This window comes from Culex pipiens, chromosome 1 (assembly GCF_016801865.2).
Source record: "Culex pipiens pallens isolate TS chromosome 1, TS_CPP_V2, whole genome shotgun sequence".
NCBI classification, from domain to species: domain Eukaryota; kingdom Metazoa; phylum Arthropoda; class Insecta; order Diptera; family Culicidae; genus Culex; species Culex pipiens.
The window spans coordinates 49,850,718-49,875,192 of record NC_068937.1 but is presented as its reverse complement, the minus strand read 5'-3'; the positions used below and the strand labels follow the sequence as shown (position 1 = coordinate 49,875,192).

Here is a 24,475-nt window from a genome sequence, read left to right as displayed (position 1 = left end):
TGTTTAATTGTTTAATTGTTTAATTGTTTAATTGTTTAATTGTTTAATTGTTTAATTGTTTAATTGTTTAATTGTTTAATTGTTTAATTGTTTAATTGTTTAATTGTTTAATTGTTTAATTGTTTAATTGTTTAATTGTTTAATTGTTTAATTGTTTAATTGTTTAATTGTTTAATTGTTTAATTGTTTAATTGTTTAATTGTTTAATTGTTTAATTGTTTAGCGTCAAACAGTCAAAATGTCAAAATGTCAAAATGTCAAAATGTCAAAATGTCAAAATGTCAAAATGTCAAAATGTCAAAATGTCAAAATGTCAAAATGTCAAAATGTCAAAATGTCAAAATGTCAAAATGTCAAAATGTCAAAATGTCAAAATGTCAAAATGTCAAAATGTCAAAATGTCAAAATGTCAAAATGTCAAAATGTCAAAATGTCAAAATGTCAAAATGTCAAAATGTCAAAATGTCAAAATGTCAAAATGTCAAAATGTCAAAATGTCAAAATGTCAAAATGTCAAAATGTCAAAATGTCAAAATGTCAAAATGTCAAAATGTCAAAATGTCAAAATGTCAAAATGTCAAAATGTCAAAATGTCAAAATGTCAAAATGTCAAAATGTTAAAATGTCAAAATGTCAAAATGTCAAAATGTCAAAATGTCAAAATGTCAAAATGTCAAAATATCAAAATGTCAAAATGTCAAATTGTGAAAATGTGAAAATGTCAAAATGTTAAAATGTTAAAATGTTAAAATGTCAAAATGTCAAAATGTCAAAATGTCAAAATGTCAAAATGTCAAAATGTCAAAATGTCAAAATGTCAAAATGTCAAAATGTCAAAATGTCAAAATGTCAAAACGTCAAAATGTCAAAATGTTAAAATGTTAAAATGTCAAAATGTCAAAATGTCAAAATGTCAAAATGTCAAAATGTCAAAATGTCAAAATGTCAAAATATCAAAATGTCAAAATGTCAAAATGACAATTTGACAATTTGACAATTTGACAATTTGACAATTTGACAATTTGACAATTTGACAATTTGACAATTTGACAATTTGAAAATTTGACAATTTGACAATTTGACAATTTGACAATTTGACAATTTGACAATTTGACAATTTGACAATTTGACAATTTGACAATTTGACAATTTGACAATTTGACAATTTGACAATTTGACAATTTGACAATTTGACAATTTGACAATTTGACAATTTGACAATTTGACAATTTGACAATTTGACAATTTGACAATTTGACAATTTGAAAATTTGACAATTTGACAATTTGACAATTTGACAATTTGACAATTTGACAATTTGACAATTTGACAATTTGACAATTTGACAATTTGACAATTTGACAATTTGACAATTTGACAATTTGACAATTTGACAATTTGACAATTTGACAATTTGACAATTTGACAATTTGACAATTTGACAATTTGACAATTTGACAATTTGACAATTTGACAATTTGACAATTTGACAATTTGACAATTTGACAATTTGACAATTTGACAATTTGACAATTTGACAATTTGACAATTTGACAATTTGACAATTTGACAATTTGACAATTTGACAATTAGACAATTTGACAATTTGACAATTTGACAATTTGACAATTTGACAATTTGACAATTTGACAATTTGACAATTTGACAATTTGACAATTTGACAATTTGACAATTTGACAATTTGACAATTTGACAATTTGACAATTTGACAATTTGACAATTTGACAATTTGACAATTTGACAATTTGACAATTTGACAATTTGACAATTTGACAATTTGACAATTTGACAATTTGACAATTTGACAATTTGACAATTTGACAATTTGACAATTTGACAATTTGACAATTTGACAATTTGACAATTTGACAATTTGACAATTTGACAATTTGACAATTTGACAATTTGACAATTTGACAATTTGACAATTTGACAATTTGACAATTTGACAATTTGACAATTTGACAATTTGACAATTTGACATTTTGACATTTTGACATTTTGACATTTTGACATTTTGACATTTTGACAATTTGACAATTTGACAATTTGACAATTTGACAATTTGACAATTTGACAATTTGACAATTTGACAATTTGACAATTTGACAATTTGACAATTTGACAATTTGACAATTTGACAATTTGACAATTTGACAATTTGACAATTTGACAATTTGACAATTTGACAATTTGACAATTTGACAATTTGACAATTTGACAATTTGACAATTTTACAATTTGACAATTTTACAATTTGACAATTTTACAATTTGACAATTTTACAATTTGACAATTTTACAATTTGACAATTTTACAATTTGACAATTTTACAATTTGACAATTTTACAATTTGACAATTTTACAATTTGACAATTTTACAATTTTACAATTTGACAATTTTACAATTTTACAATTTTACAAGTTTACAATTTTACAATTTTACAATTTTACAATTTTACAATTTTACAATTTTACAATTTTACAATTTTACAATTTTACAATTTTACAATTTTACAATTTTACAATTTTACAATCTTACAATTTTACAATTTTACAATTTTACAAATTTACAATTTAACAATTTAACAATTTAACAATTTTACAATTTTACAATTTTACAATTTTACAATTTTACAATTTTACAATTTTACAATTTTACAATTTTACAATTTTACAATTTTACAATTTTACAATTTTACAATTTTACAATTTTACAATTTTACAATTTTACAATTTTACAATTTTACAATTTTACAATTTTACAATTTTACAATTTTACAATTTTACAATTTTACAATTTTACAATTTTACAATTTTACAATTTTACAATTTTACAATTTTACAATTTTACAATTTTACAATTTTACAATTTTACAATTTTACAATTTTACAATTTTACAATTTTACAATTTTACAATTTTACAATTTTAAAATTTTACAATTTTACAATTTTACAATTTTACAATTTTACAAGTTTACAATTTTACAATTTTACAATTTTACAATTTTACAATTTTACAATTTTACAATTTTACAATTTTACAATTTTACAATTTTACAATTTTACAATTTTACAATTTTACAATTTTACAATTTTACAATTTTACAATTTTACAATTTTACAATTTTACAATTTTACAATTTTACAATTTTACAATTTTACAATTTTACAATTTTACAATTTTACAATTTTACAATTTTACAATTTTACAATTTTACAATTTTACAATTTTACAATTTTACAATTTTACAATTTTACAATTTTACAATTTTACAATTTTACAATTTTACAATTTTACAATTTTACAATTTTACAATTTTACAATTTTACAATTTTACAATTTTACAATTTTACAATTTTACAATTTTACAATTTTACAATTTTACAATTTTAAAATTTTACAATTTTACAATTTTACAATTTTACAATTTTACAATTTTACAAGTTTACAATTTTACAATTTTACAATTTTACAATTTTACAATTTTACAATTTTACAATTTTACAATTTTACAATTTTACAATTTTACATTTTTACAATTTTACAATTTTACAATTTTACAATTTTACAATTTTACAATTTTACAATTTTACAATTTTACAATTTTACAATTTTACAATTTTACAATTTTACAATTTTACAATTTTACAATTTTACAATTTTACAATTTTACAATTTTACAATTTTAAAATTTTACAATTTTACAATTTTACAATTTTACAATTTTACAATTTTACAATTTTACAATTTTACAATTTTACAATTTTACAATTTTACAATTTTACAATTTTACAATTTTACAATTTTACAATTTTACAATTTTACAATTTTACAATTTTACAATTTTACAATTTTACAATTTTACAATTTTACAATTTTACAATTTTACAATTTTACAATTTTACAATTTTACAATTTTACAATTTTACAATTTTACAATTTTACAATTTTACAATTTTACAATTTTACAATTTTACAATTTTACAATTTTACAATTTTACAATTTTACAATTTTACAATTTTACAATTTTACAATTTTACAATTTTACAATTTTACAATTTTACAATTTTACAATTTTACAATTTTACAATTTTACAATTTTACAATTTTACAATTTTACAATTTTACAATTTTACAATTTTACAATTTTACAATTTTTCAATTTTACAATTTTACAATTTTACAATTTTTAATTTTACAATTTTACAATTTTACAATTTGCTAGATTTTTAGAAAATTTAAATTTAGAAAAATTTAATACTTTTCCGATACTATTCTTACTGCTGCATAAGAACAGTAACTTTGCTGCAGACCTTGGGCTGTGCCGACCTTGATTAGAGAGCCTGTATGGAGAGGCGAAATGTCACTCTCAGGGTTCCAATCGAACTGTCAAATCGGGGTTCCAATCGAGCAACAAGATCATGAAAGAACAAGGTCGGAATCAATTTAAAATAACTTTGGCAAAAAAACGAAACTTATAACAATCACCAGTATTATAAACTGTTGTTGATAATAATCTGGTAGTTTTTGTTTTGTTTGTACTTGTTCGGTACAAGAAAAGTGCCAGCACCAGAGAAAAACTTCAAGTCTTTTAACCTTAAATTTGAATGACTTTGGGTGTTTGTAATCTCTCCCAGAACATTTCATTTCCCTATGTAGGTCCCTAACCTTGATGTGTTGTGACAGTTCGCTTGTGATTTTTCTACTTGAAACGCGTTTTTTTCGCTGCGATCATGTTTCCGTCGCAATTTTAACGGAATCGGTCATAAAAATCAAATAGATTGCTTGCAGGGCCATACAGTGCAAGTAGGTGAGTATAACCCAGAAAAAATATATTGTTTAAAAAGATTAGCGTGAGGTTAAACCAACTTTGAATTTCCAGCCACCCGATAAGTTCGAGGATTCGTTGTGGCGTCCAAGGCCAAGCAGTCCCCCGGCTAGTTGGAGGAATCGAGGCACTGTGCAAGGTCAAGTTACTTCGAGCTGTTTCCATGATGAGGACAATCCGTGGCCATGAACACGGGAAGTGGATTCCGGTGACAACGGAAAGTGCACGATGGAGGTGTGGCATTCTAGATTAGCCGTGTGATGGCTAAATTAGTGTTAAGTTTAGGTAAACACGATTTAGCGTGTGAGCGCTTGAGAGAGCCAGTCAATGTACGAAGATGGTTGGATAAAGCGGTGCATTGCAAACCGCAACATTGTGTTTTACTTTTAAGCTTCAGGATATCACATTGGCGATCCTGCCATGATGATTTTCTCTTGTTTTGTGGAGAAAGGTAGTGAATTGATCTGTAATATTGTGTTTTTGTGAAAAAGGAAAAGATAATTGTAGATTTTGCACGCGTGGAGTTTGTTTTGTTTTTATTTGCTTGACGGAGCTCTTGGGTTAACCCAGTGCGTGAGTAGAGTCCAACAAGAACCCGACATTGAAGAGGCATCGTCGGTCGAATTCCATTTGGTGAATGAAAATGAGTGGTTGCGGAGGAGGAAGGCGTTTTTAATGGGTTGGAGCCGTGTCGAACTGTGTTTGGTAGTAAGTGAAGGAAGGTTTATTAGTCGGCGCTTGAGGAGGTGAACGAGTAAATTAAACAACTGTGAGTAGAGTGACTAAATCTAAGAAGTAGAAAGGGGTTTTCTGTGATTGAGCTGGGAGTCGTTTTATTGTGGTTCAGTATTGTACGGTCAGTTCCTTACTAGACTCGGTCGTTGGAAACGGCCGTCGGCTCAACGACTGTCGAAGTAGGCGGCGGGCCAGATCGGAAAAAAGTGAAAGCATCTCCCTCCTCACTTCGCGTCACCATCCAACTGCAGCAGTGTTGAGAAACAAACGAAGCACGCGGTCGCATGTTGGCGGCATTCAGCCAACCCTAGGGGTGTTCATGTTTTAAAAAAAGTATAAATTTTCAGGAAAAATTGAATATTTTCAGCTGAATTAAAAATTTGCAAAAACAATCGAACAATTATTACTGATATTGGAGAAGTGATTTAAGATCAAAATTCAAATCCATAATTTATCTGTGAATGAACATTTTTCACACCAAAAGGGAATCCCTAGGCCTATCCACTACCGTTTCCAATTACCATAAGAAAATCCGGCTATCAGCTAAATCCACAATGTTATGAGCAATAATGATAAAATAATTGTTGTGAAGTTAAAACATTATTTACTGAGCAGGATGAACAATTCAAAAAAATGTCATGTAAACGTAATATGTAATTTATTGTTGTATTGGATACGGCAACCTGGTAGAGTGCATTTCAGATCAAGGAAAGTCTGAGTCAAGGACTATAAGACTATACGAAAAAACATGGAATTTGAACAATCTAGTTGTGTGTTAGTATTTATGAATTTGATGCCAATTTTGATAGTAAATGATACAATAGAGAATCAAATGGTAAATTTATGATATCAGGATTTTTAGCAGGCTTGGCAGAAGTCAATTAAGCATTTTGGTGACGAAGCAGTATTAAAAGTTAAAGTATGGACCCTGATCAATTTCTACACATTTTATAAATGAGAGATGGAGGGAGTGTGAGTGTTGAAAAAAAAACATGTGGCGATTTAGCTGACGTGTTTTGGAAAAAAAATATAGAACAAGATTTTAAATTAGAAATAGAGATGCTTCGATTCGGCAAGCAGCTGATAGGTACGATTCATTGAAAGTTAGTATGAAGAGAAAAGTCAGTAAAATTTAACAAAAGGAACCTAAAAAGAGATTGTTTTTTTTTACTGCCAATGTTAATTAATAAATATGAAGGGTCACAATAATATTTGCGTCAAGTTGTTTGATTTCGGGTTTATTTAAAAATAGTTTGTAATTTTTCTATCTTCGAATAAATGATGAAAGTATTCCAGCTGTTCTGGTCAAGTAATGTAAAGAACCGATTTGGATGTGTTACGATGGAATTCGATTAGATTCGATGGGAGAACTATAAGAACAATAAATGGTCTGGAGGTGCAGTTCGGTTGTTTATTTAGGGAGGTTTCACACGAAAGTATAGACAAAGAATGGGAAAAAATCAAGAGAGTTTGAATGCAGTTGGATTGTATACACGATCATTCGTTTAAGTTTTGCCTATGTGAGTTTCAGGTAGTTGAGTCAAGTTGGACCCATTTCCAACTATAACCAAAGTGTTTTTGAAATTTAAGAATGGATGTCTTCGTCGAAAAAAGAAATGCAATAGGTTTCAGAAAGTTGAGTCGGGTTTAGCCCAAGACCAGCAGACAAAGAGTTGAAATAGAAAGTGGATTCAGCCCATAACCTGCTAAAAAAAAAAGAAGAGTTGCTGACAGTTGAGCCGGGTTCAGCCCTAGACCAACTTAAACTATCATGTGTTTGGAAAGAGTGGGTTTAGCCCATGGCCAGCGAAAGCCAAAAGTGTTGAGTCGGGTTTAGCCCAAGACCAACTTCAAGCTGAAGTGTGTTTGGAAGAGGGAGTCGGGTTTAGCCCGGGACCTTCTTAAAAAAAAGAAAGGTTGCTGACAGTTGAGTCGGGTTTAGCCCATGACCAACTTAAACTAACGTGTTTGGATAAAGATGGTGGGTTCAGCCCATGGCCAGCGAAAGCCGAAAGTGTTGAGTCGGGTTTAGCCCAAGACCAACTTCAAACTAAAGTGTGTCTGAAAAGAGGAGTCGGGTTAAGCCCATGACCTTCTTAAAGAAAAAAAAAGAAGAGTTGCTGACAGTTGAGCCGGGTTCAGCCCTAGACCAACTTAAACTATCATGTGTTTGGAAAAGATGGTGGATTTAGCCCATGGCAAGCGGAAGCCAAAAGAATTGAGATGGCTTTAGTCAAAGGTTAACAGATGTAGAAAGTGTTATGGAAAAATGAGTCTGGTTAAACTTAAGACCAAATATTTTAATCTGGAGTGATTCTTCAAGTTAGCCATTACAGTTTAAGTTAATGATAAATCAGGACACTGATTTGGTTGAAGTCAAGATAAACAAATAGAATCACCCTAAGGTACCTGTATTACAACGTATTGACAATGGCATCCTAAAATTAAGCTTTGATAGAGTTATCTACGTGCGCATGCATTCTATACGTATTATATTCTGTATTCTGTTTGTATACGGAAAAAGTGAGGTTAAATTTTAGATAAAATAGTTAAATAGTTGAGTTATCGTTAAAACAAATGTCTTGTCATTTTTTTTTTGCGTTAAAGTAAAAAAGTGTTAATAAATGGGTTTAAGCGTGTTTTCACCGTTGTACATAAACATTTACATTGAGCTTTAGGACCCTATTAACAGTACCATTGAAACGTAAGGCAAAATAAATGGCTCACATGATAGGGAGATGGTTACACGTGCTTTCAACATTTTCTATATGTAAGATGGTTACACGTGCTTTCAACAATTTCGGAAAAAGGCGAGACGTGGTACCCGAGTTTGGCTCTATTGTGAATTGGTTGTGGATTAATAATGGCGAAAGAAGTTTTGCAGCAAAGCTAAAAGACCCTATGATTTTTTTTGATTTTTTTTTCACAATCAACAATTTTATATAACTTATGCCGGATTCGGATGAGAAAAATTACAGTTTGATGTACAACTTTCCAATATTTGTTTGATTTTTCTATGAGAAAACTGTAAATTTAGAATAAGATAATAATTTGGACTATTTGGCTTTAAAGTCTGTCCAAAATCAATAAAAAAAATGTTGAATATACGTTAACACATCTGTTATCAACTATGTACCTAACTGTTTATTTCATTGATATATACGAAGAAAATAATTTTTTTTTCGTGTTCCAAAACATTTTTTTTTTTAAAGAAAAAGTTCACAAATTTTTGCGTGCCCGAAAATTGATTGAAATTGATGTTCATTATTTCAAAACCTCGTCTTTTGCAACCAGCTTCATTAAGATTGATGCAGGGAATCATGAGAAATAATCGATTTTGTTTCTTTAATCCGGCAGAAAGGCATACGATTTTAGGCAAGTAACCTCATTTTGGCGCCACCTACACTGAAACGCAGTCGCGCTGCAAAACCTCAATAAAGAAGAGTTTTGTTATTGGTCGGGTAGAAGCAGGAGATAGTGGAAGATAAATAGCAATTTGTCCCGAGATTTGTCCTGTCTCGGTAGAGTCGCTGTTAAGCAGTTTGACTAACAATCCAAAGGTAGTCAGTTTGAACTCCGATGGATGGCAGAATAGATATAAAAAGAGGATTGCAATTGCCTCAACAATCAAACCTTCGGACATTTGGTTTTGAGTAGGAATCACGCAATAGAGAACGCCAAGTTAATGCTGATGAGCTGATGAAATTTGTATAATGTAGGAATTCAGACATCATTTTACTTGTACCTGGATTAAAATGTCAATTTGAAAATACAAACGACAGTTCCTAGTTTCCACAAGGAAAACACCCTTGAAGAGTATGGGTACTGGCATTTGCAACGCGGATTCAATTCAATTTTTACTCAACTAATGTTGACATACGATAAGCCGCCTTCCCAAAGGTGTCTTGATAAGGTTTAGGTCGTGATGATGCGCTACCTTCCAGTCGACTTCAGATGATGATTAGAATTATACATAGGATAGTTATTATTTGTAAGGGATGTTAAAGATAGCACTAGAAAAAAGTTATTAAAATGCTATGTTCATTTAATTCTATGGTAAATGTATAATTTGAAGGAATATAAACTAAAATGTTTGTGGGTAAGGCTGATCAATGTTAACAAAAGGAATTAGGAAAAACAGGCAAACTAGGATAAGGGATTTGCATTTCCGAAGATTATAAGAAAATTATGAAATATGTTTTGTACCTTATGGTATAAGTTGCTGAATTTGATTAAGACCACGGTTCGGTTAATATTATGTATTTGTTGTGGGTGGTTTTTCTCTGTTTTTTTTTCTCGTTTGTCTTTTTTTTTTCTTTTCAGCGGTAGCAGAGGAAGAGGGAAGAACAGGAGGAGCAACCTTTTGGAATTCAACAGACTAATGATTACTTCCGGAGGGACCGAACGCTGTGTTCTCATTTCTACGATACAATTCAGCGAAGACTTAGATTTAAGAGTTAAAATACAAGTGATAGTTTTTAAGTTATCATTCATTCATAAATTATCGAAGGGGAGGATGTGGCATTCTAGATTAGCCGTGTGATGGCTAAATTAGTGTTAAGTTTAGGTAAACACGATTTAGCGTGTGAGCGCTTGAGAGAGCCAGTCAATGTACGAAGATGGTTGGATAAAGCGGTGCATTGCAAACCGCAACATTGTGTTTTACTTTTAAGCTTCAGGATATCACAGGAGGGATCCGCACCCGGCTGGAGGCTGACAAGGCAGCTTCCGCTGGCACCGTGCCAGCCGAAGAAAAGATGTGCACAGGTTTTTATGTTGAAATATTGTGAATAAAGCTTTGTTCTGTGAACATTTCTTGTTTATTTTTGATGTATTTTTTGCGAAGAGCAAGAGAAGCCATTTTATTGTCGATGTTACCAATACAAAGAAACCCACCGCTTAAGTCACTAATACACTAACAAGGGTCACCGAACCAAAATATTACCAACACATGTTTAATTGTACGAAAGTGTGCGTGATTTCGCTTCGATTTGAGCTTGCGGAGCTCCCTCTCAAAAATCTTGAGGGATTTCTCACCTGTCCGTGAATGGAAGTATTTCACACTCGATTCGGGAGGGTTTCCTCGCGATTTTGAGCCGAGCTTGGTTAGTGCTAAACTGGAATTTTTGTAATACTCGTCGTAAGTATTCAATTCGGTAAACCTCTTTGGATAAGTATATGACTGGTGCTGAATTAAAATTAAAATTTTTAATCTTTTTTGTACAACATATTATACATAAATAGCTTTTCTGGATTTTGCCGATCAAGTCCTCAATTTTCTATCGACAAAAACCTTAGAAATTATTTGTTTTAAATACCTGGGGAAAAAGTAAGTTTGAACTATGAGAACAAAAATACGAAAGTTCATACTTTTTTGGCAGGTTGCTCAAACGAAACCATAGCAACGTTTTTATTTAGGTATTTAAAAACGTGGGTTTTATAGAAAATCTAGATGTGTGGGTATTAGGGTGGTCCAAATCCGGGCTTTTTTGGGGCTACCCCCTGACCGAGCCACGTAGCCCAGTGGTAACGCTTCCGCCTCGTAAGCGGTAGATCGGGGTTCAAATACCGGCTCGGATCTACACAACTGGTGATTTTTTCCCTTCTGGAATCCATTGCTTAGTAAAGGGAAGGTAGTGTATCGTCACAAACTGGACCTTATCACGACACCTTAGGGAGGTGACCTATGGAATGCTAACATTAACCTTAACATGTTAACATTAAGTTGAGAATGAAACTGCCACTGAATCCGCTTTGTAAATGCCGGCCCCGATACTCTTCAAGCGTGATCCCCCCAGAAACTGAGAAAGAAGAAAAAAAAACCCCTGAAATCAAAGATTGACCCATCACTAGGCTGAATTCCAAATTTGAGCTAATTTTGACCACGGAACCCCTCCGGTCAGGGGGTAGCCCAGGGTAGCCCCAAAAAGCCCGGACTTGTGAAATTCCAATGAAAAATCTATTCTATCGATACAAAGACCACCAAAACGGTGTTATACCCACTCCAAAATGTTTATTTAGTAATTCTATGGTAATATATTGGCATTTAGTTGAAATGAAAAGTTTGCAAAATTTAGTTTAGATAAGTTTTATATAGAATTTCCAGAGTTATATAAACATTCATACTAAGTAGTTAGTAAACTTTATATTCAATCCAAATTATTTTTTTTAATCAGTCAAGCATGCCTATTTGGAGTTGAGAGACTGGATTTATGCATAGTTGTCAACAAATAACTTTTTTTGTGTTAATTTTTCAAAAGGTGTACAAACTTTTTATGTAGCTTTTTTGATTTTTGTAATAGTATTTGTTATATAATTTTTTATAGAAATAATCTTTTCATGAGCTTTTGAAAGCAAAATTTTCGGCATGAGTTTCTGAACAAAACGTAGTACTAGGTTTCTGTCAAACTTTAAATTGTGTACGTGTTTCATCACAAAATGTGCATAGTGCCCAAGGGGTGTAATAGTAGTTTATGCAACAAGTTGCAAAAAGAGGATTTTTTCAGCACGAGTCGTACATTTATCCAACGAGGTTCACCGAGTTGGATAAATACGACGAGTGCTGAAAAAATCAAGTTTTGCAACGAGTTCCATACAACATTTTTTGCAATTCCGAAAAACACCCATTGAGTGAAATTTTAAGTCAAATTTTCATGTATTTGTCAATAAATCGTTTAAATCAAAACAATGTTGAAAAGTGTTACTTTTCGAAACAAGTGCTGAAAAGTTCAACTTTTCAGCACCCATTTCAGTGCTGAAAAGTATAACTTTTCAGCATTTATTTTGAAAAGTGTTGCTATTCGTTTCTGTTATTTTTGGTACAGAAAAGTAGGCTATTTCGTCGTTCAAGAATGACAGGAAAAGTGAGTAGTTTCACGACGGAATTGCAAAAATACTTTTTTTTTACATACTATAGCTCTTGTATCGAAAAGAAAAAGATATTCTTCAATATTGTTTTGATTTGAAAAATTCCGTGCAAAGGCTGTTTTTCAAAATTGCTAACAATGTTGTAACTACGTGAACCTCGTTGGAAGAATATGCGACTCGTGCTGAAAAAAACTTCTTTTTGCAACTTGTTGCATAAAATATTATTTTTCACAGAGGGAAGAGAATGAATTTTAAATTTTGCTACATCAAGTACGAAATTCAGCTAATGAGTACAAATTGAGATTTTAAGTAAACAAAAGTCCAATCATCAGCGTAGAATAATCATCATAAAAAGAAAACCATTGGACGTTCATAAAGAGAAAAAATCGGAAGGGAGCATGGCTCTCCTCTCTCGCGATTTTTTTGCCTGATTTGCCTCCCTCCTGTTTTGCGGGTGAAGAAAGTTCGCTAGCGAAAATGATTTTTTTTGCGATTATTCCATCCCTGCCAGTTATGCCAGGGGCAGTAACTAGTGAAATATCTTAGAATTTACAACCCAAATAGTTTTCTATAAATTTTTCAAATTCAAAAAAGGTTTAAAATGTCTTACTAATATTTATAACACATTGTAACTATTTCCATCTGAATTCAACTTTCAATTAATCTCCAGTGAGATTTAATCCTTATGCTTATTGGTATAGCTCCAAATATTTTTTTAAAAGAATCATTCTATTCTTCTTTCACAATTTAATTCATGAAAACAAATTTATTTCCATTTGAAAACAAACTTTTTGAAGCTTCAAAGATTAGATTAGATTAGATTAGAAAACAAAGTATTCGAAGCTTCACCTTTGCTGTCTTGTTCTAACAGAAGCTGCCATTAAAACCACTTTAGCCAATTTCATTCTGAAAATTCTTCAAAGTGCAGATTCTTCCTTTGTGATGTGCATTGTCCTCTTTTCTCCCTCCCAGTTCCAAAAAGTAGTTTCCCATAATGGCAGCAATGAGAGCAAGCAAAGAGTTGAAATTTTTCCCACAAGCTTTTCTTCGTCCTGATTTTTCCCTCACCCATCAGCCCAAGTGCAAATAATCCACTAAAAGCTCTTTGAGCTTTACTTCTTCAGTTGCTCCAACTCCCCCGTAAAAGCCACTCTCGTTCGAGTTTTCCCAACACACGATGATGATGATTATGATGAAGGGTTGTGGTGGGTGGATGGGTGGAAACCCCGGCAAGATATATTTCTCCTTTCACTTGCTGTGTAGTGGCGAGATTTTCACGTGAGCCTTCCCCCCTGTACCGCCCGCACCCCGCGTGTTGTTTCTATAAAAGCAAAGTTATGAATCTCAAAACTTTTGAAACCGCAATTCTTTCGCAAAAGTGTATAGTAACACCATTCAGTGTCTGGCGAGCGAAACGAAAAAAATAAGCGAAACTGTACCGAGAGTCAAGGATTTTCCACCTTTTTCAACGCGAGAGAAAAATCATCATAAAAGGGTAAGAATCGCTGCTGATGGGAAATGTTTTTTCAAGAAGGAGAAATTTGCGGAAAAGGGAGATGAAAATGGCACGGATTATACTTTTATTTATGGATCAAACTTTTGTTTGTGGTTTGTGCGGTGGGAAAAAAGGAAGGAAATTCTAGCGAGCTTGAGGTGGCTTACGACCGTATTATCCGAACTTTTTTGTTGGGGGGCACCTAGTCAAGAGCTAGTGTAAGCTACTGAGCCTTTAATCTTACGTTTTAGCACTTTTGAAAGTTGTTGTTTTGGCAGGAGCTTGGAATATAAATAATATATCCGCGCCCTAGGCAGATCTTTTGCTTTTCACTTTTGGAATTTTTGAAAAACATTGAACGGAACAAGGAATAATTAAAATCAAATTATAGTGCAATAAAATAAATCATTCTACTGCAGTATGTGTGTGGTCCATGGACAAAGATCCTGAATTCAATGTTCTTTCTTAGCCTCATCAGAATAAGGTAGCACGAACACCAGATTCCTCAGTCAAGTACCAATTAGGCACTCCAGGTACCAGGAACCTCCCGCTTCGGTATTGTGCACCATCTAATAAGCCGCACAACTAGATCCGGTAGTTCTTCCTAGACTGCATCTTCAACGCCGTCGCCGACGTTCTGAACAATAACTTAATAATCCTCGCCGGCAATTACGACACATCCCTGTAATTACAGCAGGTAGGATGTTCTGCACTCGCAGCAGGATGATGATGCCTTCGAAAGGACCTTCTTTCTTTGTAGGGGTTCGACAAGCGGCCCGAGAGAGGGAGAGGTGTGTTCTAGACTCTCAGCATGGCGGCGCTATTCTTAACCTGACTAGGCCTAATTTGTAGCTCGGAGGATGCTTTAGATTTGAGTTCCGTCACGCATGGGAAGTGTTGCCAGCTGAACTTAATATTTTATGAGTTTTTTCAGCTTTTTTGAAATCCAACAAAAAGCACTGTTTGTTTTAATTAAAAACGCGAGCTGATAGAACAATACGGTTCAGAAGCCGTACAGCAAACGTATCTTCTTACCTATTCAGGAGTTGGCCGCAATCCTTGGCGGGAATCCTTTCTTTACTTCTTTTCAACGCCAGCGGAAGTCTTTTGTTTTCCCGATGAATTCTTCATTCCACGGCATTCATCACGGTGGTTTTGTTATTCTTTCTTTGGTTCCCGATTCTCCACAAAACAGCTCAATTCAAAAGGTGTGTGTGAGGTATCCATTCCTTTCGAGTGATCCTGCTGACGTTTCTAAGAAGGAATTCGTCATGCATTGAAATAAAATGTAGATTGGTATCTTTTTCTTCTTCCTGCTGATTCCACATAACCAAAATGCATAAAATTTTCTCGCTTTTGACTGAACGAGTTTGATCCGGATTTGAAATTTGTTAATTTTGATCTGGTTGTTAAAAACTTAGGCAATCAAACAATTTTGTAAAAACTGATTTGCGGATATTATTAACCGTGACAGTTCCGTTTCGGATATCGTAAATTAACACCTTGACTTTCGAACTCTCGCGGATATTGATAACTTTGTATTGACTTTTATTGCTAGCATTTTTGCAACCATTCACCAAAGAAGCCATTTTGTGTAATTACCCTTAGAAGTCTGTATACAAATTTGGCAGCTGTCCACATAAAACTAATGAGTACACAGCAAAAAATCCGATGGTAAAATCGCATGCAAAAGCATGCACATCACCTTCGTCAAAATAAACACTTAATATTACACAAGGCATGTACAATTTTTGTAAACACAAAAAAAAAGTTGCAACCGACGGGATTCAAACCCAGCACCATCAGTAAGGGCTGGCGCCTTAGCCCGCTCGGCCATCAGACCGATGAAAAATGGAAAGGATAAATGCATATCTGAGCTTGACATTTCGGTCAAGTAGGTTTCCCATACTGATGGGCTACATATTTCAGGGTGTAATATTACACAGAATTTCATTAGAAAATGCAAAATTTATTTTACACCCAAGCCTTTTACACGCAGCTGGATTACTACTTTATTTGCTGTGTAATTATTGGGTAATTCTCCAAAAACTCACACAGCAGTTGCCCCGACCCCTCTTCGATTTGCGTGAAACTTTGTCCTAAGGGGTAACTTTTGTCCCTGATCACGAATCCGAGGTCCGTTTTTTGATATCTCGTGACGGAGGGGCGGTACGACCCCTTTTATTTTTGAACATTCGAAAAAAGAGGTGTTTATCAATAATTTGCAGCCTGAAACGGTGATGAGATAGCAATTTGGTATCAAAGGGACTTTTATGTAAAATTAGACGCCCGATTTGATGGCGTACTCAGAATTCCGAAATCGGGAAATTTAATGTACTTTTCAAATCTACATTTACCCAGAAGGGTAATTTTTTTCATTTAGAACAAAAATTTTCATTTTAAAATTTCGTGTTTTTTCTAACTTTGCAGGGTTATTTTTTAGAGTGTAACAATATTCTACAAAGTTGTAGAGCAGACAATTACAAAAATTTTGATATATAGACATAAGGGGTTTGCTTACAAACATCACGAGTTATCGCGATTTTACGAAAAAAGTTTTGAAAAAGTTCGTCGTCGATCATGGCCGTTCATGGACACGGACGATGAAACAAAGAGAAACGCAAAAAGTAACTTTTTCAAAACTTTTTTTCCTAAAATCGCGATAACTCGTGATGTTTATAAGCAAACCCCATATGTCTATATATAAATTTTTTTGTAATTGTCTGCTCTACAACTTTGTAGAACATTGTTACACTCTAAAAAATAACCCTGCAAAGTTAGAAAAAAACACGAAATTTTAAAATGAACAATTTTGTTCTAAATGAAAAAAATTACCCTTCTGGGTCAATGTAGATTCGAAAAGTACATTAAATTTCACGATTTCGGAATTCTGAGTACGCCATCAAATCGGGCGTCTAATTTTACATAAAAGTCCCTTTGATACCAAATTGCTATCTCATCACCGTTTTAGGCTGCAAATTATTGATAAACACCTCTTTTTTCGAATGTTCAAAAATAAAAGGGGTCGTACCGCCCCTCCGTCACGAGATATCAAAAAACGGACCTCGGATTCGTGATCAGGGACAAAAGTTACCCCTTAGGACAAAGTTTCACGCAAATCGAAAAGGGGTCGGGGCAACTTTTCCCGATTTCGTGTGAATTGGTAGAGCATTACCCTATTCGAAAATCGATATTTTTTGAAAAAAAAAAAAATCTGATCGATTTGGTGTCTTCGTCAAAATGTATGCATTTGAAGAAGACTTTTCAGATTTTTTTTGATGGATTTTTTTGACGATTCTTAAATTAATTTTTTGCAATTCCGTCGTGAAACTACTTATTTTCCCTGTCATTCTTGAACGACGAAATAGCCTACTTTTCTGTACCAAAAATAACAGAATCGAATAGCAACACTTTTCAAAATAAATGCTGAAAAGTTCTACTTTTTATCACTCAAATGGGTGCTGAAAAGTTGAACTTTTCAGCACTTGTTTCGAAAAGTAACACTTTTCAACATTTTTTGATTTAAACGGTTTATTTACAAAATACATGAAAATTTTACATATAGTGTGTGTGTTTTTTGGAATTGCAAAAAATGTTGTATGGAACTCGTTGCAAAACTTGATTTTTTCAGCACTCTTCGTATTTATCCAACTCGGTGAACCTCGTTGGATAAATGTACGACTCGTGCTGAAAAAATCCTCTTTTTGCAACTTGTTGCATAAACTACTATTGACCGTTGCAAATATTCTTTGAAAAAATGGCTTGATTCTTTAGGCAATAATAAGTAACTGTACCAATTTTGAACCAAATCGGTTACGGTTTAGTTAAGGGGTCGCTTTTTATCGTTGAAGTTTGTGGAAAAAAGAACCAAAATGTATAGAAGAAAATCATTTTTTCATTATTTTTCTGCCAGGTGGCGTGGGTCTCGCCCAAAAGTGTAAGATTCTTGTAGGAAAATCCATTCTCTACAACTTTCGGAAGGGTGCAAAGCGATTCGAACGATAAAAAGCGACCCCTAAAACTTAACCGATTTGGCTCAAAATTGGCACAGTTTCATATTATTGCCTAAAGAATTGAGCCTTGAGGCATCTTTTGAGATTTTTCAAAATTTTAAATTTATCTTGTCACCCTAACGTGCAATCAACTGAAGAGAGTAAAAAATTGCCACACCTCGTTTCACTAACGTTAAACTAGTTTTAACATATTTTTATAATATTTTTAATTACAGTGCCGTCCTCTTTCTGGCAGCTCAAATTATTCAAACATTTCTGCCTGCCAAAAATCAACGTCAATTTTTAAATCGTTCATTATTTTGTGAAGTTTTAGATTGGTTTTAGATCATCAAATTAGAAGAAAAATGAAGTTAGCCTCATTCATCAGTCATTTTTGACGAGAGGAAAAGTGGAGAGTCGTGTTTCCAAAATCGGAATTACACTGTAACGTAAAATTTCAATATGCAATCTTGCAAATAGTTCTTTTTAGCAAAAACTATTTTTTAAAGCACCAAGTCTTTTTAAAATGTTATGGATTCCAAAATTTGCAAAATATTGTTTTCAAAAAGATCAGATAATTTCACAAATGTTTCATTTTAACCTATTGGAACATTAGATGCTGAGCATTAGAAAATGGGGGTACTGTTTAGGTGAGACTTAATCTTCAATGTTTCTTAGATAAAATTTTCTGAAGCTTTCGTTAACAATATTTTAGAAATGGTTACTCAAAAAAAACGAATAAGTTCAAAACACCGAAAAAAATAAAAATAAGCTAAATTTCTAATTTTAAGCCCAAGACGCAAAATTTTGAAGCAAATGCTTTGTTCATAATCACAGTTATGCTCCTACCGAAAATTGGCAACACATCAATCAACATATGAATTTTTTTCTTATACTTTTATATCTTTAAAAGACTTGAGGTTCCGAAACTCCAAATTTTGCTATATTTTAATTAGTTTACAATGAGTTGTACATGTTTTTTGAATAAGCATTTTTAGTGCCAGCAATTATTGAATAGTGCTCTTCAATTTGTTGGAGATTTTTTTTTTAGGAAGGCGAGGGACAAAAACTTGAAATGAAATTTACAATGCTCTTAACATAGTTAACCAAACATTTAATTGTATTTTTTTTTGCAAATTAAACATAAAGTATCCTTATCAGTTATCGGTTTGATCTATCCAAACAATCAAATTTGCATTCTTTCAGGATTAAAGTCAGGATTAAATTTTAACAAAACTGTTTTTTAAAGCACTTAAATAAACATTATTGAAAAAACTTACATGGATATTATGTGGCCTATCCCATTATATGTTTTAAAAATATAAATCTTGTGACTTAACTAAACTAAATTTAAACTCAATCAATGTCTTCCCGGTTTATGGTACATCTTAAAAGTAGGAATAAGTTCATGAATATTATGCGTATTTTTGCAAGAAATCTATCAGCAATTCCTCACGAAAATAGCGTGGAAAAATCAAAAGTGTTCGGATCAGGGGTTTTTTTCTGGCTGAAATAATTAGACCCGATTAAATAAGAGTGACCTCAAAAAAATCGAACCATCCACTTTAACGACCTCCAGGTCTTTCGTGGTCTCTAGTTTCTGCTCGAACTAAGGAGTCCAAAAGCTTGAATGGGGAAGCACCCAAACCTATTTTTACTCCAAGGAACCTTCCAACCTCAGGGTTCGAACTGACGATCTTTGGATTGCGAGTCCAGCGATTCCACCGGAGCAGGCTTGGTTTGGTGTGTTGCAGGGAGACAACTCCCACACCTGGACCGACGTTTTCCTACCTCACCTGATAGAAGGTTGGAGCAGACGGGAATTGAACCCATGATCATCCGCTTACAAAGCGGACAGCGTAACCATTCGGCCAAGCCTAGGGTAAGGTGACCCACGCCCCTTTAAATGTAAAAGGACTACTTTTAAAATATTTTCACTTAAACTAAACGAAATTATCTTAAAAGTGATCAGGGTCACCAAATAAAGTACGACTCACGCTCCAAGATTCCACCATACTCTATGTTTCCGTCCTGACCGAGGTACTTTCTCTCCTTAAGCAGTAGTTTTGTTGACTTTGGAGCCCTCTCTCCCTTCCCTCTCCTCTAGCAGCAGTTTGCTGACAACACTTGAAGGGAAAACAATCCTCCGGGAAAAGGGATGCCATGATCCACTTGAAAGCAGCAGCAGGGCACAAGTGCAAGCAAGCACGGTAGTGTAAATAAAATTAAATCCAAGTAAAAGCGGACGGAAAATCTTTTTGGTTGGACAACAATGTAAGGAAAAGTTTTGCTCCAATGCGTAGGTACTCGCAGTGTGCAATTTCAGTTTGAGACTGGTTGTCATCTGGCTGAAATGAAACTCGGAAGTATTGTTTGGACAGGAGGTTGAGTAAATGTAATTAAAACTAGATTGAGGTACGTTCGGATAAACAAAAGAAGACAAATAGTAGAAGAGCAAGTTTGAGAGGAAGAAAATTAAAAGTGAACTTTTTTGATTAAATATTAAAAAACACCAAATAGCAATAATTGAATCACAAAAGAGAATTAAAACAAAACTGAACCAATCCATTACATCGCTAGAGTCACACATACCACCGCACAATTTCAGCTAGGAATTCCGTTCGTCGACAGCAGTTGAGGAAAAAAAACGAGGACAACAAGTTCGACAAAGAGGCAAGAATGGCAAAAGTTTTTCCAACTTGCTCACAGTTCAGTTTTTCACTTTTTATCAACATTCTTGCGAGTTTTTCGTGGGAGAATGGGAAAAGTTGAGGAAATTTTACATGCTGGTGGGGGAACGTTAAGAGGGGGTTTATGGTTTACCGAAGCAAATAAAGGATGCTGCTGGGAGGTGGAAGAACAAGAGGATTTGTAATAAAATAAAACGAGAATTACTAAAGTTGTACTTATATGGGCCACATGCTACTAATCTCTTGTCTAGTTTTATTATGGTGTTGGCATACGTGCCGTAAGCTCTCATCTTACTAGATGTGGCATCCGTAAAGTTTCATGAAGTTCATTGTCCGGAAAATTTCTTATTTTCAAAAGAGCGAACAAAACATGGTTGAACAAATTGTGACCAGCTCACTTTTATTAAATGCCAATTAAATGTTATAATTATACTTAAGGCATCTCTAAATGTATGAAAATGTATTTATTTTGAAATTAAGTTAAATTTCACCAAATAAAGATTCAAACTCTCAAGAACAAAACACATGATTGTTTTTTTTATTAGGGCATCTCCACCTCTAGTCGCAAAAAGCGTATCAAATTCCTTCGAGACAGCTGTCTCCCTTGTTAAAAATTTTCATTATTGTATTCAATACATCAATGTTAAAAATGTAAAAAACTGTCCTCTATTGTCATGACTAATCTTAGGGCATCTCCAACTTTGGTAACAAATAGGGCTTCAAATTACTTGGAGGCATTGTGTTAGTTTGTGTCCACGTGTATAAATTTAAACAAATTATGTAAAACATGTTGTAACAAATTATTTTTAGGATATCCCTACCTATCAGAGCTAATATATACCAAACTTGTTTTAGGGACCAAATTCCCTTTGAACTCTTGAAGAAAAGCCTGACTGTTTTTTTTTTTCAAAAACATTGTAATCATTCTTTAGTGAAGCCAAAACAACAGTCCTAGAAGTAAAACGGAGTCTTCCTCCGACACGTAAGTCGTCTATTCCCTACGGAATCCAGACGTTGTCTTCCTCGTCACGAAGGCGTGTAATTCGTTTCAAAACAGATTTCCACTCCACTCCACGACGGCTTTCAAAAAGTTAAACGGAACATTTTATTTCCGCATCCAGGAAGGGGGAAAAGAGACTCTGTTTTTGGAAAGCAACACACGCCTCGCATCATCATCTCTTAATCTGTGTTAAATTCTTCCTCCATATCTCGCATGTAATACCATTTGTTTTTATTAGTTCTGGTGCTTGTTTTCGTCTGTTTCATCGGAGAAAAACGCAAGAAAAAAAAATGCGACGCGTGATAATCATCTTCTAAAGCGGTTTCGTTTTTTTGGTTGTTGTTCTGTCCCCCAACCAGGGCGGGAATGTGTGATATTTGAGGATTATGACGATTTGAAGATTTCGGAAAATGGCTCCATTAGGCTTAGACGACGAGGATTAGACGGAGGCGATTCGTGAGGAAATCGGAGTTTTGGTAATCCAGGAAGGAGATAAAGGTTCAAGCGAGAATTGTTGAAATCGAATGGTTTAGGAACGGAAATGAAGACAAAAAGTTCTGAATCACGCTGTCCTAAAAGAAAAAAATACAGTTATTTTTTTTTCGTCCAAGGTTTAAAAATGTAATTTCTGTTCAAATTTTGAGTCTCTACTGTTTACTGCAGAAATGTTCAAGCAAGATTTCCGAGCCGTTAGTTTGTCATTTTGTCATTACAGACCAGATTCGATTATCCGAAGGTTTATATGGGACTTCAGATAATCGAAGCATGAACAAAACAATTTCTTTTTCAGACTTTTGAATAGTCGATTGCCTTAAAAATTATCAAATTTGATCATTTGATCATTTGATCATTTGATCATTTGATCATTTGATCATTTGATCATTTGATCATTTGATCATTTGATCATTTGATCATTTGATCATTTGATCATTTGATCATTTGATCATTTGATCATTTGATCATTTGATCATTTGATCATTTGATCATTTGATCATTTGATCATTTGATCATTTGATCATTTGATCATTTGATCATTTGATCATTTGATCATTTGATCATTTGATCATTTGATCATTTGATCATTTGATCATTTGATCATTTGATCATTTGATCATTTGATCATTTGATCATTTGATCATTTGATCATTTGATCATTTGATCATTTGATCATTTGATCATTTGATCATTTGATCATTTGATCATTTGATCATTTGATCATTTGATCATTTGATCATTTGATCATTTGATCATTTGATCGTTTGACCATTGATCATTTGATCATTTGATAATTTTTTTGCTGCTGATTAGAATATTCGAGTAATTTTGATAATTTTGAAAAATTTGATAATTTTGAAAAATTTGATAATTTTGATAATTTTGATAATTTTGATAATTTTGATAATTTTTATAATTTTTATATTTTTTATAATTTTGATAATTTTGATAATTTTGATAATTTTGATAATTTTGATAATTTTGATAATTTTGATAATTTTGATAATTTTGATAATTTTGATAATTTTGATAATTTTGATAATTTTGATAATTTTGATAATTTTGATAATTTTGATAATTTTGATAATTTTGATAATTTTGATAATTTTGATAATTTTGATAATTTTGATAATTTTGATAATTTTGATAATTTTGATAATTTTGATAATTTTGATAATTTTGATAATTTTGATAATTTTGATAATTTTGATAATTTTGATAATTTTGATAATTTTGATAATTTTGATAATTTTGATAATTTTGATAATTTTGATAATTTTGATAATTTTGATAATTTTGATAATTTTGATAATTTTGATAATTTTGATAATTTTGATAATTTTGATCTTGCTTTATAAAGTGCTTTTAAAATTGTATGAAGTCTATCGAATGAGTCGACATTTCACATTAAAAGTTTTTTATCCAATCATTAATTATTTTAGCTTTCTGAATATTATTTTGGGAAATTCAAGGAGTTTTTGGGAAAATTCAAGATTATAATTTGAATAATTTGAACTATTTAACGATTTTATGAGTTTTTAATGTTAAGAGTAAATTAATGATTTGATTGTTGAACAATTTGTTGTTCAATATTCAATTAGATTATTTTGCTTATAAAAATTAGCATTAGCATTAGCAATTTTGATTATTAAAATTAAAATCTAAATACGCTGAGTGAAACGCTAATTATTTTACATTTTATGTTAAAATATTTCCAACATTTCTTTGAAACAATTTTTACATTTTGAGAAATTCTAAACTCAAGACATGAAGAAATCATCATTTTAAAGGGATTTGTAATCAGATTAACATTATTTTATGATGTGTTTTTAGAATTCACCGGGACCGTGGTGTAGGGGTGAGCGTGATTGCCTCTCACCCAGTCGGCCTGGGTTCGATCCCAGAAGGTCCCAGTGGCAAATTTTGAGACGAGATTTGTCTGATCACGCCTTCCGTCGGATGGGGAAGTAAATGTTGGCCCCGGTCTAACCTAGAGGTTAGGTTGATAGCTCAGTCCAGGTATAGGAGTCGTCTCCCTGGGTCCTGTCCCAGTGGAGTCGCTGGTAGGCAGTTGGACTCACAATCCAAAGGTCGTCAGTTCGAATCCCGGGGTGGATGGAAGCTTAGGTGTAAAAAGAGGTTTGCATTTGCCTCAACAATCAAGCCTTCGGACATCAAGTTTCGAGTAGGAACCCCGTAATCGGGAACGCCAAGGCAATGCTCTAGAGCGAATAATTTGATTTTGATTTTGTTATATTTGTTTGGAATTGTAGAGTGAGAGATTTTCGCCATACAAAAATTAGTGAAAACATAACTCGGGTGAGTTTTCAAAAAGCCGTAAGAGCC

General features: G+C 32.7%; 1 protein-coding gene and 1 long non-coding RNA gene across 5 annotated transcripts in view; both read left to right on the top strand.

Moving 5' to 3' along the window:
• Positions 1-24,475, top strand: part of LOC120432354 (cation-independent mannose-6-phosphate receptor) — a 259,577-nt gene that overhangs the window by 185,302 nt on the left and 49,800 nt on the right. The window lies entirely within an intron of this gene.
• Positions 4,695-10,402, top strand: LOC120419699 (uncharacterized). Its single transcript, XR_005605768.1, has 3 exons — positions 4,695-4,837; positions 4,910-5,089; positions 10,283-10,402. It is a non-coding gene; the product is annotated as an uncharacterized LOC120419699 (long non-coding RNA).